This window comes from Gracilinanus agilis, chromosome 1, assembly GCF_016433145.1.
Source record: "Gracilinanus agilis isolate LMUSP501 chromosome 1, AgileGrace, whole genome shotgun sequence".
NCBI lineage: Eukaryota > Metazoa > Chordata > Mammalia > Didelphimorphia > Didelphidae > Gracilinanus > Gracilinanus agilis.
This window is the reverse complement of record NC_058130.1, coordinates 428,085,668-428,105,416: the sequence shown is the minus strand read 5'-3', so window position 1 is coordinate 428,105,416 and position 19,749 is coordinate 428,085,668.

Below are 19,749 nucleotides of genomic sequence, written 5' to 3'. Positions count from 1 at the left end.
TCTCCTTCTTATAATAGTATTTGTCCCCTCTCCCTCCCATGCCCTCTTTGTGTGTAATAGAATATTCTATTTTCTTATTCACTCAAGTTTCTCTTGGTGTCCCCTGCTATTTACCCCATCTTTCCCCTCCCCCACGCCATCTTAGATTATTTAGTGTTCCACCCTCACCCTGTGAATTATTCTTCTGATTACTATAATAGTGAATATTATAATGGTGAATAGAGTTCACTACAGAGAATTATACATAACATTTCTCTACATAGGAATACATATAATTAGATCTCACTGAGGCCCTTAAAAAGGCAAATTTAAAAATTATAAGCTTTCTTTCTTTCCCCTCTGTATCTTATTTACCTTTTCAGGTTTCTCTCGGTTTTTGTGGTTGGATATCAAACTTTCCATTTAGCCCTGGTCTTTTCTGTGCAAATACCTGGAATTCTTCAATTTTGTTGAATGCCCATACTTTCCCCTGGAAATATATAGTCAGTTTTGATGGGTAGTTGATCCGTGGTTGCAGGCCCAGCTCTCTTGCCTTTCTGAATATTGTACTCCACGCCTTGCGGTCTTTTAGCGTGGAGGCTGCCAGATCCTGTGTGATCCTGATTAGTGCTCCTTGATATTTGAATTGTCTCTTTCTGGCTTCTTGTAAGATTTTTTCTTTTGCTTGAAAGCTTTTGAATTTGGCAATAATATTTCTACCCGTTTTTTTCTCTGGATCGAATTTAGTGGGTGTTCTATGAATCCTTTCTATGTCTATATTGCCCTCTTGTTGTAGGACTTCAGGGCAATTTTGCTGAAAAATTTCTTTTAGTACAGAGTCCAGGTTTCTATTAATTTCTGTTTTTTCTGGAAGACCAATTATTCTCAAATTGTCTCTTCTAGACTCGTTTTCTTGGTCTGTCACTCTCTCATTGAGATATTTCATGTTTCCTTCTATTTTTCAGTCTTTTGACTTTGTTTTATTTGTTCTTGTTGTCTTGAGAGATCATTAGCTTCTACTTGCTCAATTCTAGCCTTTAGGGATTGATTTTCGGCTATAATCTTTCGGTTTTCGGCCATAATCTTCTGGTTTTTGGCCATAATCTTCTGGTTTTCGGCCATAATCTTTTGGTATTCCTTTTCAATATGGTCATCTCTGGTGTTCAATTGCAAGATTCTACCTTTTAAACAGTCATTTTCTTGCCAGATCTCTTCCATTTTCCTCAAAATCTCAGTTTTGAACTCTTCCATAGCTTGTGAGGAGTTTTCCTTATTTGAGGAGGGTCCGGATGCTTGTTTGTTCTCCTCCTCTGTTTGCTCGGTTGTCTGGATTTTCTCTGTGTAAAAGCTGTCGAGTGTTAAAGACTTCTTTTTCTTGTTTTTATTCTTTCTCTTCTGAACTTCCTGAGACTGAGTAGCCATCATTAGCCCAGCAGCTTCTCAGGTTTATCCTCGCGCTCAGTGTCTGTCTGCAATCTATTGGCTCCTGAGGTCTGAGTTCTGGTTTTTTCCAAGGTCAAGCCCCCTGGTGGACCCCCTTACTTGATCCTCTGCCAGAGGTTTCTTTACAAGTCTCAGGGAGCTGCTTCCACAGTCGTATACCCGTCCACACTGGTTCCCCACTTAGGCTTTAGTTCCTGGCTGTGTCTGCCTCCACCCACGCCTCCGCAGTGCCTGTGCTCTGCTCAGCCTTCGCTCTGCGTCCAGCGTCCTGCTCCCGTGCTCAGATTTCGCCTGCGTTTTTTGGCTTAATGGGGTCCTAAGTCTTGCTGCTCTCAGGAACAGGCCCCGGAGCTGCCAATGACTCGATGGGTGCCCCAAACTTGCTCTATTTCTTTTTAGCTGGCTTCGGAGCTATAGAAGAGTTGGAGGGGGTGGGGGTGGGGTGGTTGCTCAGCCCGTGATTTCGTGAGGGCTGTTTTACCCCTTTATAGCCTGGAAATGCCTCGATTCCACGTACCTTCCACGCTGTGCCCTGTTGTGGGGGTTCCTCCCTTCGTCTGGACTTGTTTTTATGTCCCCTTGAGGAGTTTTGTGTGTTTCGGTCGGGAGAGGTTAAGAGCTGCTTCTTACTCTGCCGCCATCTTAACCCAGAAAAACCAACTATACATTTTTTGAAATAGAAAAGAGGCAGGAATATTATTAGTAGAAGGGCATTCCAAACCAAAAGAGTTTGATGTATAAAGTCACAAAAAAAATACTTAGTGAATTGTGTGTATTTGTGTTGCTTGTGTGTGTTTTGTGCATGTGCACGTGCGCACACACACTTATGTGTGTGTGTGTGTGTGTGTGTGTGTGTGTGTGTGTGTGTGTGTGTGTAGTGGGAATTGAAAAATCTCTGTGCATGATTATTGCAGAGCCCATCCCTACTCCTCTAAGAATAACAAGTTGTCAAGATGGAAGAAACTAATTAGCATATGAACCTAAGTGGCTAGGCAGAGAAATATGAATTCTTTATCTTTATAGATTAGAAGGTAATCAATTGTTTTTGAATAAACATTATGCTAGTCATCTCAATAGTGGTTTCCTAATATTCAAAATAAACCTCTTGTTAGAAGCAGAAAGAGCGGTTGTAATGCACTACTCAATATGTCCACTTTACCTCTTTTTTGCCCCTCTAACCCATACTCTTCTCAGTAGTACTTACCTTTCAAGTGGCATTAATAAATAAGAGTTTATTAAGTGCCTATTGTGTCCCAGGCAATAAACTAGGTGCTGGAGATACAAAGTCAAAAACAAAACAGTAGCTGCCAGTGAGCATCTCATATTCCACTGAGAGAGATGAAATCTGTTATGTTTTTTTTTAATTTTCAGATATCAACCAAGTAAATTCCAAGATGAATTCTAAGATTTCTTTTAGCAAGACAGCTGATAGTTCCATGATCATAATATGGTGTCCTGAGTATTATACATGGAGCAAAGAAGACTAAGTTTCAAATTTTGACTCAGAAACTGTATGACTTAACAAGTAGCTAATGCCTCATGTGCTGTAGCTTCTTCATCTGCAAAACAAGAAGACCTACTTCTTCTATCTTCTAGGATTCTCATGAGCATAAAGTATAATGACATATACTAAAATTTTTAATTGTAAAAATAATATATTTGTTTTAGTTGCAGTAGTATTAGTCATAGTGGTATTAATCTTGGTACCTGTAGCAGTAGCAGTAGCAGTAAGTAGCAAGTAACAGTAGCAGTACCAGTAAGTAGCAGTAAGAAGCAGTAGCAGTAGTAGCAACAGTAGTAGCAGCAGTAGAAGCAGTAGTAGTAGCAATAGTTGTGGTAGTAGAGATAGCAGCAGCAGCAGCAGCAGCATTATTCTATAATACCTCTTTGGAATGTAATCCTAGAAGTTATTCTACAGCTGATTTGAATCAACATATCAATTCAAAAGCACTTATTGTGTTTACTATGTCCCAAGTTTTATGTTAAACACCAGGAATATAAATACAAACAGGAAGTAAGATAGTCCTTCCATTCAAGGAGCTTACATTTTAATGGAGTAAAACCTGAAAATCTGAGAGAGGAGATTAAGTTAATTTGTTTAAACCTAGGCCAGGAGTCAGCAACGCTCATTTTCTTGCATCCAAATCTGGCCACAGACCCTTAATCTGCTGTGTGAGTGACCTTGAACAAGTCACTTAATTCTGTTTGCCTCAGTTTCTTCATCTATAAAATGAAGTGGAGATGGAAATGGGAAAGGACTCCAGTATCTTTGTCAAATAGGACCATGGAGAGTTGAACAAAACTGGAAAAAGACTGAACAGCAAAAAACTCCTTTGTAATTATTGTTGTGGATTCAGAGTGAAGGATCCTAGACCTGTGTGTCTCCATCACTCTTTATCCTCCTAAACTTTCTCCCATCAAACTCCAATTAATAGAAAACCTAGGTTCTAGTTGAGCTTTACCTCTAACTCCCTTAAATAGCTTTGTGCTCTCAGAAAATTCACATAATTTCTCTGGATCTTAGTTTCCTTCTCTAAAAACTAAGGGGGTTGGAGTAGATCATTTTTTAAAAAATATTCCAACTCCAACTACATTTGGTTATTCTAAATGCAAAGCTGAGTATCTGGCTACAAATCCACTTTCTGCCATTATTTGTATGACCTTATGTGAGTCACTGGCCGTTGTTGGACTTCCTTTTCTTCATATGTAAAATATGTACTTTATGGATAATGTTTCTTGAGATTCTAAACCCAAGGTCTTATGATTCCCTAATTATCTACTGCTGTAGAGCATCCTAGCTTGAAATATTAAAACAATTCTATGAGCCAGGAGTAATACAAAGCTTTTTATATAGGGGCAATTTGCCACATATATAGACTTACACATTTAAATTTAAAACAAATTCAAAAGCAAAGTTATTTTTTAATCAATAGAGTTTTGTACCATTTTATAATAAGTAGTCATAATTTACCAAGACTTTCCACTGTATACATCTTATCATTTAAGATCTTATTACCTGACAACTTACCTAGCTATGAAAGGCAGAATAAAAATCATTACTTTTTTTAAGTAGAATGTATATTGCATCAGAAATGAATGCATTTTTTGAGGGCAGAGACTATTTTATGAATATTCTTTCCCTGAACATGCCTCAGAAACTCATGCATAGAGGCATGAGTGCCATCTATAGAATGGAATCAGAGGCATATACAGAAAAAAAAAAGAAATAGAAAAGAGAAAAAAATGAGGAAGGAATTAAGTAAGAGAGAAAGGAGAAAGTAAAGGAGGAGGAAAAGGGGGCAAACCCTACATTTCTTGTCTCATAAGGAATTTGTCCCCTTTTATCAAAAGTGACTGGGAAAGTTTATTATACACTACTATTAGGTTGTGGCTTAAAAAGTCTTAAATTCCATGCCATTTAAATAAGGAAAACTGTGATTAAGATAAGATTTGTTCAGAGGGGAGGATATTAATTCCATTTAAATTAGTCTCTTAATTTCTTTAACTATTCTTCAGTAGTGAAGAAAGTCTGTTCAGAAATTGTTCAAATGAGTTTCAAATCTTTATCCCCCACACTTATGATCCTCATTACATTAAAACAAAAGAGAATTTCACTCTGGGTCTTTCATGTGATGTGTTTTCTTTGATCTTCTTGTCTTGCTTTTGGTTGCAACTGTAAAGGTATAGAGAATTTCTCTTCTAACTGTATCATGAAAGGTTTCTCTTCCTTATTTCTTTTCCTTCCCCCCTTCCCTTGTCTGTGGTAACCATTCCTCCTCCCACACATATGATGAAAAGGATTTTAATTGAAGCAATGTGAGTAAATTTGTAATCCTTTATTTGAAGCCTTTCTTCTAGTTAAATATCTTAAAGTTGCAAATATATCCAGCTTGTAATTTAAAACATAATTGTGCTCTCTTTGGAAGATACTGGTATGAAAAGCAGAGGGCAGCCTCTCACATACAAACTCTCCGATCACAATAAAAAAAGAATAGAAAAAAAGAATGAAAGGAATAAAAAAAGAGAGAGAGCCCAGCTTGTCAGTCTAAAAAAATCCATTTGTGATCACAAATGAAACATTTCCAATCTCATAATGGGTAGATTGCTTGGTTTTATTACCAGCCATGCAAAGCAAGACCTCATCAAAAGAGGAGCTACACAGAGGTCCCATCTTTCCATTAAAATAATTTCAAAAAGCTTTTTTTCTCCCACTGAAAGAACCCATTTTGCAAGATGATTTAGCTCAAAATCTGCTGGGAGTAACCCTTGACATAAAGTCATATTGTGTTGGAGTTTAGTCCTAAATTCATACATCAATTATTTACTGTCAACGCAGATTGTATAAGTGTAGAAAATTACTAGGAATGATATTTTCTCTCAGGCAGAAAGAATGTGATACAGCAGATACATCCCACCTAATGTGCCGTCCCACTGTCCACAGACCAGAATTATTTATGCATTAGAAAACAGTGTGCTGGGGCCAGAAAGAGAGAGAGGAAAAGGAGAGAGAGAGACAGACACATTATTTTAAACCTTTCATAACACCCATAAATATTTCATAACAAATAAATAAAGAATGTTGGGCTTGTTTGGAGGACAGCTGTAGCTGCATGGTTCAGTGCTTTGCAAAGCTCCGGGGACCCCACGCTTACCCCTCAGTTAAGCCCCCATTTCTTTTTAATCATCCACTTAGTGCATTGTGGGTAGAGGAGCTCTCCAGGTGAGTTGAAAAGCTGGAGGTTATGTATGTGAATACCACTTTTCATTTCATTTCTTCTTTTAAAAAATAATAAAAACAGAGGGAAAAAATGAAAATGAGGGGTGAGTGTAGGGTATCTGCAACATGGAAAATGGCAGTATCTTAGTTCCTTACAATTTTGTCCAAGTTCTTGTCTTAGTGCTTTTATACCAAAAGAATCCTACTAAGTTGTTCTTGCAAACAGTAGAAAAACTCTTGAATATTAATTTTTAATGAATTTCTGGCTTCAGTGTAAAGGACTAACATACATCATATTCTAATGATCACATCTAGTTTTGTTTTGTTTTTTATTTGCAATAAGTAGTTTGAATTCTATGTCCAAACCTATTAATAAGCACAGAATCACACGTTTTGAGTTGAAAAGGATCTTAGAGATCATTGAACTCTCACCTTAAAGTGGTGAAAAATCTGAAAAACTGAGAGATAAAGTTGTTAACCTAAGGTCAATTAGACTATTAGTGATGGGGTCTAGAAGAATATGGAAAGGATTTCAGGCTTTGGAGTCAACTGACTTGGTGTAAAATCCCAATTCAGCTACTTGCCCTTGACCTTAGTCAAGTCATTTCAGTCCTCTGAGCTTCATTTTCTTCTTTCTAAAATGAGAGTATTAAACAAAGTAATCTCAATGTCCCACCAAAACCCTAAATTTTACTAATTGAGGTGTCTCATTTCCACTGTGCCTACAACTACCATGAGTTGCTTACATCAGAGAAGGAAGTCTCCACACTGGGATTTCCCTGAACCATTGACCTCACTGAGTAAAGGGGGGAGGGGAAACCTTCCCTAGAGAATCAAAACTTGTTTTTCCCCATTCCTCACCCCTAACCCCAAACGTATCTCAGTAGAGCATTCTTCCAGATAAATTATATGTTCAGATGTGAAAATATTTTTAACACTCTAGGGGAAAAAAAAGGAGTAGCAATCTCACAATTCTGCCTGGAGCCAGACCTTATGAGTTTTCCTATATTATTTAGCAAACAATTTGAATCCCTTTATGACCAAAATTCTATGCTCTAAAAATAGTAATGCCCATTTTGCACTAATAAAACTGTGACCTGACCTAGACTTTGAAGGGGCATATTTGTGTGTATGTGTTTGTGTGTATATATGTTTATCTTCCTAAGTATGGATATACATGTTCTAGATGATAGATTTCAACATCTCGAAGGCACTCTAATTTCATTGTGGGCATTCCTTTCCTTAGTATGAATTCATGTTTAACTTAGTCACATTTTCTTGTCTCACCCTAGATAAATCCAAAAATTCACCCAAGAATAATTAAATAGATGTACAAATAATCAAGATGGTTTTCTTAGGAAACACAGAAGATTGTTTAATACTAAGAAATGAGTTTTCTTGGTAGTCTGGCTGTTTGTTCTATATGAAACAGGGTACAAGGTTGGCCTTATTTAGATATCTAATTTCTTATCATACCCCCCTCCTCAGAAAAATGGAGGCAGCTAGTTGATACCATAGATAGAGCTTTGTACCAGGAGGCAGGAAGACCTGTATTCAAACAGGTACTGCTTGACCTGTACTCAGATGTGTACTCTGACACTAGCTATGTGACTCATAAAATCATTTAACCAATTTTTTCTGTTTCCTCATTGGTAAAATGGGGATGATAATATCTACTTCCAATATTGTTGTAAGGATAAAATAAGATAAAATTTGTAAAGCACTTTGCAAAATTTTAATCATGATATAAATGCTATGATAATGATAAAAATATAATCACAATAATAATGAAAGTACCTTGAGGGTATGAGCTAGTTTATTTTTTGCTTCTCTTTCCCAAGACCTGGCACTATTAAGCTTAGTTAATAAGCATAATAAATGTTTCTTGAATTAAAATAAATTGAAAGGGGTTTCCCCAAGGGCTTGTAAAGGGCAGATAGGATAGCCAATGTCTGGCTGCAGGAAGCATTGTAAAACTTCCACTCCTTTCCCCCACCCAGTGTTCAAATTGTTTTCCCATCTGAACCTAATTCTTCTGTATAAAAGTTCAACTAGATATGTTTAGAGGTAGGATTGAGGAATGAGATAAAAGAAATTTTGAATACCCATGAAGGTTTGATTTTCTGTTTTGTTTTATTTTGCATTGCCCAGTGAGATCAACAGTCCTAGAACTCCCAATATGGAAACATTCTCCACTGATGCAGATTGACAACTCATAGTAATTTAGAGCATTAGCAAGATGCCTGGGACAATGGAGTTATTTGCCCATGGTACTGTAGCTTTTGTCAGATTTAGAATTTGAAACAAGATCTTTCTGTCTTCAAGACTGGTCCATTAAGCACTATTATTCAGTCTTTAATTTATTCACTTTATATTTATTTATTTCCCATTTTCTAACTAGTGAAAACCAAAACTCTCAGGCCCATAGCCAAATTGTGTTATCTAAGAACATAGCATCAGTGGCATTCTACCTATCTTGAAATACTTCCCATTAGTGTACTCTCCTAACCTCTCCTGTCCAATAGCTTCTCTGGGATTAGTAGAGAGAGGAAAGAAGGAAGGAAGGAAAGAAGGAAGGAAGGAAGGATGGAAGGATGGAAGGAAGGAAAAATATTGAGATTTTTATAATCAGCAGTAAACTCTAAAGATATGTCTGCTTATTTTAAGCATCTGAAGCCCCAATAAATATCCAAAAGCATCTGCTAAATATGTATTTCATTTACAATTAATATCCAATCACTGTGTGCATTTCTGAGGTCCTTTTATTATTCATTCAGTGGGAGCAATTTCAAATTTAAGAACTAAAAATCACAAAATGTTTTTGATTTTTAGTGTAGGTTCATTTTTCTTAGTGACATGTAGCTTTTCTTTTATTTTTAGAAATAAATTTAAATGTATTATCCATCTCTCTTTTGTACAAGTTTTTGCAGAGAATGACATTTGAAAACTTCCCTGAGTTAAACCAGTACTAGGCAACATGAAAGATGAGCTTATCATTCTTCCTCTTGGCCATTGGACTCTTCATCCATAGCTAAACTCCACAAGAGGAGTTTTAGTTTTAGTTTTGTTTCATTGATCAACACAATGAACAGTCATGATGCTTCATGACTAATAATAGAGTATGCTACCCACTGCCTGACAGAGAAGGGATGAGCATAAGATAAAAAATCATGCAAATATTTATATATGTAGATAATTATAGAAAACTGAAGAATTTTGCACATTCATTACAAATAGAATGTAGTTTTTCTCCTTTTTTGTATGGGGTGAAGTGGAAGGGAAAGAAAACAAATATTTGCTAAATTAAAAAAAAATAAATAGACATTTCCCCCATCAAAACCAAATTTGAGATTACCAGATGCTAAGAATAGACACCTAAGAGAATTTTTACCTCTACTTGCCTAAGACTTAAGGGAGTTCCTACCTGTAATAGTTAAAAGAGTTCCTACCTCTAATAATCAGATCACAAAAGGGAGGAAGGGAGAAAATATGGGGAGAATAGGAACAAGAAAATAGATTAGAGGGGGAACAGCAATGAATTCTGAATACTGTGGCTCCATATACCAGGACTGTATGAGGTGGTTGCCACCATACGAGTTACTAATCTACACTAAACCTCATAGGAAGAAAGAAATTATACTATAGCAGGGGTAAAATCATTAATAATATGAGTTCTCTCTGAGAAATAATGTTGCAGAATTGGTTCTATTGACTCACTTCAGTATTTAATTCAATTTTAAAAGTCTGCCTCAGAATGTTATCCTTGCATTACATGCTTCATTCACTTTTCCAGCACTACCCAGAAATGGATGTTGGTTTGTTTCATAGGAATAAAAGTATACAAATCTGGAATTCATGTGCCCTGGAGTGGGACAAATGAGAGTATTATTTTAACCTGTGATATTATATTTCTTCATTCAAAGTTTCCAAGATCAGAACCATATAGCTATCCTAGGGAGTATCAAATATCACAAAAATAATTCTAGTGTCATGAATATAACACTGAATTTGAAGACAGAAGGCCTGGGTCCAAGTCTTAGGCCTAGTACTTTCTATGTGACCTTGGGCACCTCAGTTCTTCATCTATAAAATAAGGAGCTAGGTTAAATGATTTCTAAAGTCAGTTCCAGCACTATATTTTATAATATTCATAACCTTTCAAAGGAAAATTAATTATAATTCACTTTAATTTAGCTATATGAATAATCTAATTAAATTTGAAATTGAACCAAAAAAAAATGCCCATCCTTTGCATTGAGAGAAGTAGCTAGGTGGTGGTAGAGGTACAAAGGTCTTGCTCTCAGGAAGCTTAGAGTTTTAGAGAATCCCAATAAATATTTCAGGAATTTGGAATGGCCTGTACAAAGGAAAAGGTTAAAGGGTCTTGTATTCAGCTTCATCAGGTACTTAATAAAAATAATAAGCAATATGAGATCTTAGTATGAATGCATATAGTATGAGCTTTGAGGTTCTATAAATATAAAGGGATGGTAAAAAGAAATAGGGAATTCTATACAGAGCCCATTCTTCTGACAGAAAGAATATAAGTTTCATAAAGGACATGTCATGAATTAATTTATTAGGTATGTCTAGGAGTGGAATAAAAAAAATGTGTACACACTGGGTACATCCAGTCTATGTTCTATAAAAACCTAGGAAAGAAAAAGAAGGAAAATATCTCATGTCTGAAGAATAGCATAGCTAAAGCCATACAAGCAGAAATATATCAATGAGTTTGATTAGATAGCATACTGTGATACAATAGGAACTAGTACAAGATGCTCTAAGTTTGGAAACATATTTGTCATCGATTTGTGGAAAATCTTTCATTTGAAGAAAAAGAGGTGAAACTTTATTCAGTAGGCAATTTGGAACCAATAAAAAGATTTGATCATAGCAATGCTAGGACTACACTAGTCAATTCAATTCATTTTTTAAAAATAAGCAAATATTAATTGCTTACCTTGTGAAAGACACTCCACGAGATACTGAACATGCAAAGTAAAAAAAATGAAAGAAGGAGAATTTGGAGGATGGGGTGTGGGGATACAACATGAACATAGAAAAGTGTGATATAGAGTATGGAATGAAGGGAATAGAGCAAAGATCAGACAAAGTTGTCCAGGAGTATTTGAAGATATACTGAAAAATAGGGGGAAAGCTCTAAGAAGTAGTTAAGGATAGGAAGGAATCTGGGAAGACTTCAAGGAGGGATATATATATTAGAATATAGGTAAACAATACAGCTAAAATGCTTTGTGATCTTGGGCTGAATTAAGAGTATCTTAGGAAAAAACGTTGAAGACAGTCACAATAATCTAGTTGATGTACTTGATATACTTATGTAATTGATGGTACTAAGAATTGGTTCAATCATTCTATAAATCAATTTATTTCTAATAAAGTGACTAAACATCCATATTCTCTGATCCAGAAATCCCAATGTTAGATATATATGCAAAGGAGTTTAATAACAAAGGAAGGCTTTATGTACTCCCAAAACATTTATAGCAGCAGCATTTTTTCCTATGGAAAAGAATTGGAAACAAATGACTAAGTAATATATAATGCATAAATGTAATGAACTTTTACCTTACTGCAAAAAATGTTAATTTTTTGCAAAATGTTACACAAAAATGTTATGAATAAAGAGAAGCATGAATTTATGTATTGATGCAAAGTGAAACAAGTAGAAGCATGGGGGGAATATATACAATGATAACAATACAGATGGAAAGAATGCTAGTAACAATACAATTCCCCCAGTAGCTCAGGTACCTCCTAAAACCTTGTATTTATTTAAAACACATATATTTACATTTCCATATATTTAAAATAAAATTATATAGTAATTACAGTAAAAAAATTGGAAATGCATGAAGGCTCCAAGTTTTGGAAAGTTTTAAATGTCAGAAAGAAAAGTTTATACTTGATCCTAGAGGATATAGAGACCTACTAGAATTTATTAAATATTAGAGTAACTTGGAAGGCCTGAACTTTAGGAAAATCATTGGAATACCTATGCAAATTTATAAAAAGAATTGGGGAGAAATCTAAGGCAGGAAGACTAAATAAGAGGCTATCTTGGATGTGTTTTGAGAAAGACTTGAATCTGAAATGACATAGTACAGGATTTAATATTCATATATTTTATATGAGGCCTTATGGTATAATATATGAAAACCACTCCTTTTTGCTCATTCACCATTCCAATCAAACTTATCTGCTACCTGTTTCTCACACATGAAATTCCATCTCCTGTTCTCTTCCTTCACCATGTCTGGAATATACTCCCTACTCACCTCTAGCTCTTTAGTCCTTAGCTTCTCTCAAAGCGCAAATGCCCCTCTTACATAAAGTTTTTTCCTGTCCCCTAACACCCATTTGTTCACCTTTTATCCTTTTTTGAAATTAACTTATATCTGATTTACATTTTTTTCCTCATGTACAAAGCTGTTGGCAAACCATAAAGCAATAGGTAATTTATTATTAGTTATTATTATTAAATATTATTAGTAGTATTTCAAAAACAGAATGCAAAGTCTTCAAGAATAGAAATTCTTTTATTAATACAAATAATTTTAGTTTAGCAAGTCACACAGAAAAAAGAATGGATAAAGACAAGCCTAAATTCCTTAAATTCTAAGAAACATTATCCACCTTCAGGAAAACCTCGAGCAGATGCAATACCTTAGATCCTTAGCTCAGTGCCTCCAGTGCTATACAGATACACAGCTGTTGTAGGAAAATATCGTTTCTATTTTTTTAACAATGAATGAATGACCTTCACCTGGCAGAAAACTGAATTTTAGATGTCTAGAAATTATTAGACAAAAGGTTCTTAATAGATACCTACTTTCAAAAAGAGTTTACATTTTGCCCTCTGTGGGTTCTTAATTCTTTTGTGCTGACTAAAATATTTACCATCACAGGGTAATTAATTTTTAAGGAGGTAATTTTAACATAATTATTTTTTAAAGTCATTCCCTTTAGTTAGAACTTGATTGACATCCCAGCTAAGAATGGACCTTATCTTTGGAATTCCATGAAATCAGAAAAGCTTGATATATCTATTTAGACCCACTGACAAAAATCATACCAAGCCACAAGTTTGTTTGTTGATGTATCACTTTTAGATGGAGATAAGAGATGATCAATTATGCTTGGGGAATAACAAAGGTCTCTCAGAAGTTTCACCCCTATATTTCTCCTTTTCTTTGGCAAAGGACAAGCTTAGCTATAGTTTTGGTAGATTAATAGTCTTTGGGCCACACCATAGACAACATCTCTCTTGAAGACTAGGATTAGATCCTGGAAAAGTTCTTTGTTAACATTAGGAATTTATTATATCTTAGATGGATTGACCTGAATCTGCTTCAAGAACTCCTCTTAAAGGAAATGATGGGAAGACTGTAGCTAAGCTTTTAATAAATCTGGTAAACATCTGTAGCTTCATAGAATATCAAAGAGGAAATGCTAGACTTAGACTGGCTATGTGGTAGAATCCAAGGAGAGTAGGTCACCTTAAAATCTTTTCTGAGGAAGCTTCCAAGGCATTTCCACTCTCCACTCATTTTAATATTGATCTGTAGAAAAAGACTGTTTGGTAGCAAATACTTAAAAACATATACATTAAGAGAACACCAAGAATTGGGTACAAGTTCCTCCTCTGAAATCTATTGGCTAGGGAACTTAGGGAAAATCACTTAACATTTCAGTATACCAGACAATTCTATAGACTATAGATTGCAGAAAGGCTGTTGATTTGTTCTGGGCTTATTTTGTGTGTGTGTGTGTGTGTGTGTGTGTGTGTGTGTGTGTGTGTGTGTGTGTGTGTGTCTGTGAACTGCTGGAAAGATTGCTCAGTGGTGAGAGTACTTTCTGATTTTTTTAAATTTCACCACAGTTAGAGCTATTCCATGCTCCATGGAATTCTCTTGAATCTACAGACATTTACCAGATTTACTTCAAGTTTGGACTTTTTTTTTTGACGAGAATTTTGTTTGAAATGAATAATATGGAAAAAGGATCAAGTGATAACATTTGTACAATCCAATGGAATTGCTTGTTGGCTCTGGGAGGGGAGAAGGAAGAGGGAAGGGAAAGAAAATAAATCATGTAAACATGGAAAAAATTTTAATAAATAAAAGAAACTTTAAAAATTTCCTTTGAAAGAGGTAGAGTCACAATAATATAAAACCATGTCGGCAAACGTGTGCCAGAGGGATCTGTTCCCCTCCCCCTCTCCACTATGCCTGAGGACATTTCTCACTTCACCCACCCACCCTCTGTCCAGCAACCCAATGGGAGCCATCTCTTCCTCCCCTGTCTGGGTAAAGAGCAGCCTCAAATGTGGCATGAGGGATGCAGTGTGGACACTCAATCTGTAAAAGATTCTCCATCACTGGTATAGAAGGTACATGGACCTACTTGATTTCTTTCAAATAATGCCTACTTGATTTCTTTCAAATAAAGACAATAAAAATGGTGGCAAATTAGCAAATAGCAAATAGCAAAAGAAAGAAAGAAAGAAAGAAAGAAAGAAAGAAAGAAAGAAAGAAAGAAAGAAAGAAAGAAAGAAAGTTAGAAAGTTAATTTTGGTGACAGGGAAGACCAAAACACAAATAGAAGAAAACAATTAGGTCAGTACTATATCCAAAGCCTCCAAGGAAAATATGAATTGGTCTGATGTCCAAAAAAGAATTACTGGGGGAACTGAAAAAAATGATTTAATCATATAAGAGAAGTAGGGGAAAATTTGACAAAAGAAATGATAGCAATGTAGGAAAATAGTGAAAAAAAACTGGAAAGCATGCTAAAAGAGGCACAAAATAACATTGAAGACAAAGATATCTTAAAAACTGAATAGGCTAATTGATAAAGAGACACAAAAATTCACTGAATTATTTCCTAAAAACAAGAATTGGTGGAATGGAAAAGAAGGTCTGAAGTAAATAATTTATTAAAAATTAGAATTGTATTAGGGAAAGCAAATAACTCCACAAGACATAAAAAAAAACAATCAAATAAAGTGAAAGGAATGAAAAAAAGAATAAACTATGGATAATTTGGGGGACACAACTCAATTGGAAAATAAATCCAGGAAAGATAATCTAAAAATTATTAGACAAGGTACAGCTAAGTGAATCTGCTGATAGAGAGTCAAACCTAGAAATAGGAGGTACAAGGTTCAAATCTGGTCTCAGACACTTCTTAGCTGTATGACACTGGGAAAGACAATAAACTCTAATTACCTATCCCTTACCACCCTTCTGCCCTGGATTAATACTGAGTATACATTCTAAGATGTGTTATAAGGAAATCAGAGAGAAAGTAGGAAGTGCCAAAGAAGAGGCAGAGATAAAATTCCAGAACTCTGGTGACAGTGACTCTGCTGGGACAGTTGGGTTTTGGACTTGCTCTCTGGAGGAAGAGACAGTGTATGTGGACTTCTCCTATAAGCCTTTTACTGTCTAGGAAGTGGTTGAGTTTGGTTTAAACTCTACAGGTGGACTTCTGTGAGTAAAGTCCTTACTCCCCTTCCTATTGGATCTATACCTGCTACTGCTGTGATTCTACTGGACTCCTGCCAACCCCAGAACACAACTGTTTATGAGTCATCTCCCTTTTTGATCCAGTGGACCTGCATATCTTCCAGCTTTCCCTTACTCTGATTACTAGCAAAAGGGTTGGCGGGGGGCAGGTTTCTGGTTAAGAGATAGTACATGTAGCTAGGATCTGTAGGTAGAGATTTAATGTAGTTAACGTTTATTTAAATCCTATTGGACTTTGGTGGGAGGAATTATATTTAAATACCCAGTTAGATCATCCCACTCCCCTTTCCCTACCTGCCCTAGTTTAAATAAAACTCTGATTTATAAGTGTGGTAACTTGTCAGTTTCTTCCTGGAAACCTTCCCAAACCTAGGACTTCTGATAACTGGCACTAAGGACTATTTCATCTAAGTGTCTAGAAATCTACCTAACCTTAACCTTACCTTACTATAGTTGGAGTGTAAGGATTTAAAAAAAAAAAAGAATTGTTAGGTTATCTGAAAGCCGTGATCATAAAAGGAGTCTAAACATCATCTTTCAAGAAATTATCAATATTCTCACAGAATAGAATTTAAAGTCCTTTTATATCCTTAGTTGTCATTGCTTGGATATCCACTTCCTTTAAAATAAAACATCTAGAATTGAACATTATATTATAGATGTGTATGGCACAGGAAAGGCAGAGTTATGTTCACAAGCCTTCTTCAGTCTGGACACGTTACTTAATGATGAAACTTTTATTTTATCATCATTATATTTTTGGTTGCAATAATCTTGTATTTATATAGACACTCTTGTTCAACCAAATCTTCCTTTCTCTTGCTGTACTTTTCTTTTGCTTGAATCTGTGATTTTTTTTGTCCAAAGTGCCATATCTTTAGCATCATTATTATTACCCGTTATTCTAGCTTAATAACACTTTTCAGATTCCACTTAACTATAAATCATATTAGATAGTGCTTCTAGCATTTCAGGATCACCATTGTTTTGGTAAGTATTCCACCCATGGCTTCATCCAAGTTATTAAATGCATTATTAAATGGAATAGAAACAAGAAGGGAGTCCTATACAAGTCTAGGGGCAATCTCCATCTTCACTGATGTTTATCAATAATGAACACACTCTGTCCAGTCATTATATCAATTTTGAATCCAACTAGTATATTATCACCATGAAGGGAAAGAGAAGGAAATAAACATTTATTTAGTATCTATTCTTTGCTCAGCACTATGGAAGGGAAAGTGGAATGGAATAAGCATTTATATAGTATGTACTATGTACCAGGTCCTGTTAAAGCAAACAGGAGAGGAGATAGGCAGCCATATATCACCTACTATGTGCCACATACTCTGCTAAGTGCTTTACAAATATTATCTAATTTGTTCCTAACAACAATTTTCTGAAATGCTCTTAGTATCTTATTTTTGAGTTGATAACACTGAGGAAAACAGAGGCTAAGCAATTTGCCTAGGGTTACACAGTAAATATCAAACATGAACCCAGATATTCCTAAATCCAAGCCCAGCAATTTATCTACTGTGCCACCAAACTACACCTGATGCAGTTAGACTAGAAGAGAGTTGGAGATGGACTCGGAGGTCTCTTCTAGTTTTACATTCATGATCCTACTATTTTATCCACTAGGATGATAAGATAGCTTCAAAATGTTCTTTTCTCCATGACTTAAAAAGTCTAAACAATTAACAAAATAATAAGTCAAGTTCTGATCTGTAGCATTTGCCAATTTCTGAAGTATAAATGTTCCCCCTATAAATTTACCAATTGATTCTACTAAGTTGATAGGACCTGCCTCCAGCACCTTTCTTTCTATTTCTGATCCTCATTAAACACATGCTCATTTCTCCATGAATCTTCAAATACCACAAATGATTCAACAATTACATCTACACGCTCCTTCAATAACGTGGGAAATAATAAAGTCCAGACTATCTGAGGTATTATGTTGAGATGGAAGGGACACTAGCGTTCTAATAAAAGGATTTGTGTTTTACTCATGGTTCTCAGTTACTAATTGTGCAAACTCTGGTAGATCATAATCTATTTTAAACTAAATTTTCACCTCTGTAATAGGAGGGAATCAAACTGTAAAGGCATGGGGCAGCTGGGTAGCTCAGTGGATTGAGAGTCAGGCCTAGAGATGCGAGATCCTAGGTTCAAATCTGGCCTCAGACACTTCCCATCTGTGTGACCCTGGGCAAGTCACTTGACCCCCATTGCCCACCCTTACCACTCTTCCACCAAGGAGCCAATACACAGAAGTTAAGGGTTTAAAAAAATGTAATGGCAATCCTTCCACTTAATCTGTGATCTATACTATTTTAAGGAGACAGGTAGGCTTTTCTTCATTTTTGCTATATTTCTTAGACTCCAAAAATCTCAAAGAATATTTCAATTCAGTAGAAATTTTTAGTTTTGAAAGACTGAGGACTTACTTAATCACTGCACTATATTCATTATAGTATTTAAGTCCTTACTCAATATGATGCACTATTAACAAATCAAAAGAATACCTCGACTCTGCTTATATACACTTGAGAACCAATGCAATCATGTTGTTCAGTTTGTATTCAAGTTATTTTTCATTCAGTATAAATTGATATATTTTTGTTGCTGGATCTTCCTTTCCTTTTATGTACCTGATCTCATATTCCTATCTCCTATTTTCTTTCCCAGATGCCCTAGGGATATACAAACAAAACTGGATCACAGTTTTTGGCCACTAACTTTGCTCAGAGCTTATAAGGCATCTAGACTAGCTTAGGGGTGAATATAAATACCTTTAGGGTAATTTGAAAACTTTTCATTTACTTTCAGGAACCAAAGGAATAACTTGTAAAATATGAGTTATTTAGAAAGGTTCGAAGTATCTCAAAGGATATAGGATAAGAAAAGCATGTAGGAACTCTGAGGTCCTTCAAGAGTCACTCAATACCTTATACCTCACCCCACAAATTCAAAACATAAGCGCTTATTGATCTTCTGTGGTTCCCACAGTATCCAAATAATGTGAAGGGTATTTCAGCATCATTTAGTTGGAAGCATCCCACTCCAATGAATATATTTATCTTTGTGCCTTTAAGACCTAGAATGGCACTTGGCATACATCTAGTGCTTAATAAATTCTTGCTGAGTTGAATTGAATAATGAGTCATAATATTTAGAGAAATTTAATGTTTCAGTGAACCAATCATGAAGGTGTGACTACTTCTTTTATAACCATTTGCTTTAGTGAATCTGATCATTTGATTATTAAATGAGATAATGCATATTCAAAGTACTTTCCAAATATTAAAGCCCTAGAAAATTTTGTTGTTTTTAAGTTGTGTCTGATTCTTGGGGGATAGGGATAAATTACTTGCCTATCACCACGCAGCTAATTAAATGAGTAAGGCTGGATTTGAACTCAGATTTCCGTGACTCTAGGCTTAGCACTCTTTTCACTGCACCACCTAGCTGCCCAGATTAATGTTAAATATTACTTAATTATTATTATTTGCAATTATTATTATCTGAAAGTAAATTATGTACATAAAATCAATGGAATAATTGCTTAGCCAAAAGCAATTATCACAGAGACCAATCCCAATTGAGTTTCTATAAGCAAAACTGAAACTGGAGACTAAGTAAATATCCATTCCCCCTTCCCTTTTAAAAAATATTCACATAAAGTTGTCATAAAAATAATTTTGAAGCTGCCAATGTTTGGAGTCATTGAGTTCCTACAAACAATCTGGCACAGAACAACACTACTGGCAGCTTCTGCTCACTCCAGTACTGAAATAACAGGGCTGTTTCAGGTCAGTGAATGTTCAATTTCATAAATCAATTCTAAAAAGACAATTCATTAAGCCATTTAAATTGTGCACATGTACCTGCAATTTGAACAATGCTGCATTCATTTGCTATATAATCTCTCATTAGTATCAGAGGGTTGGGTTTGATTTCTTTTCAGGAAAAAGACAAAAATGAGCTCAAAGTTCACTGTGGTGCCTACTTATAGAAAATGGAAATGTCTCATGCATGGCCATGTACTAA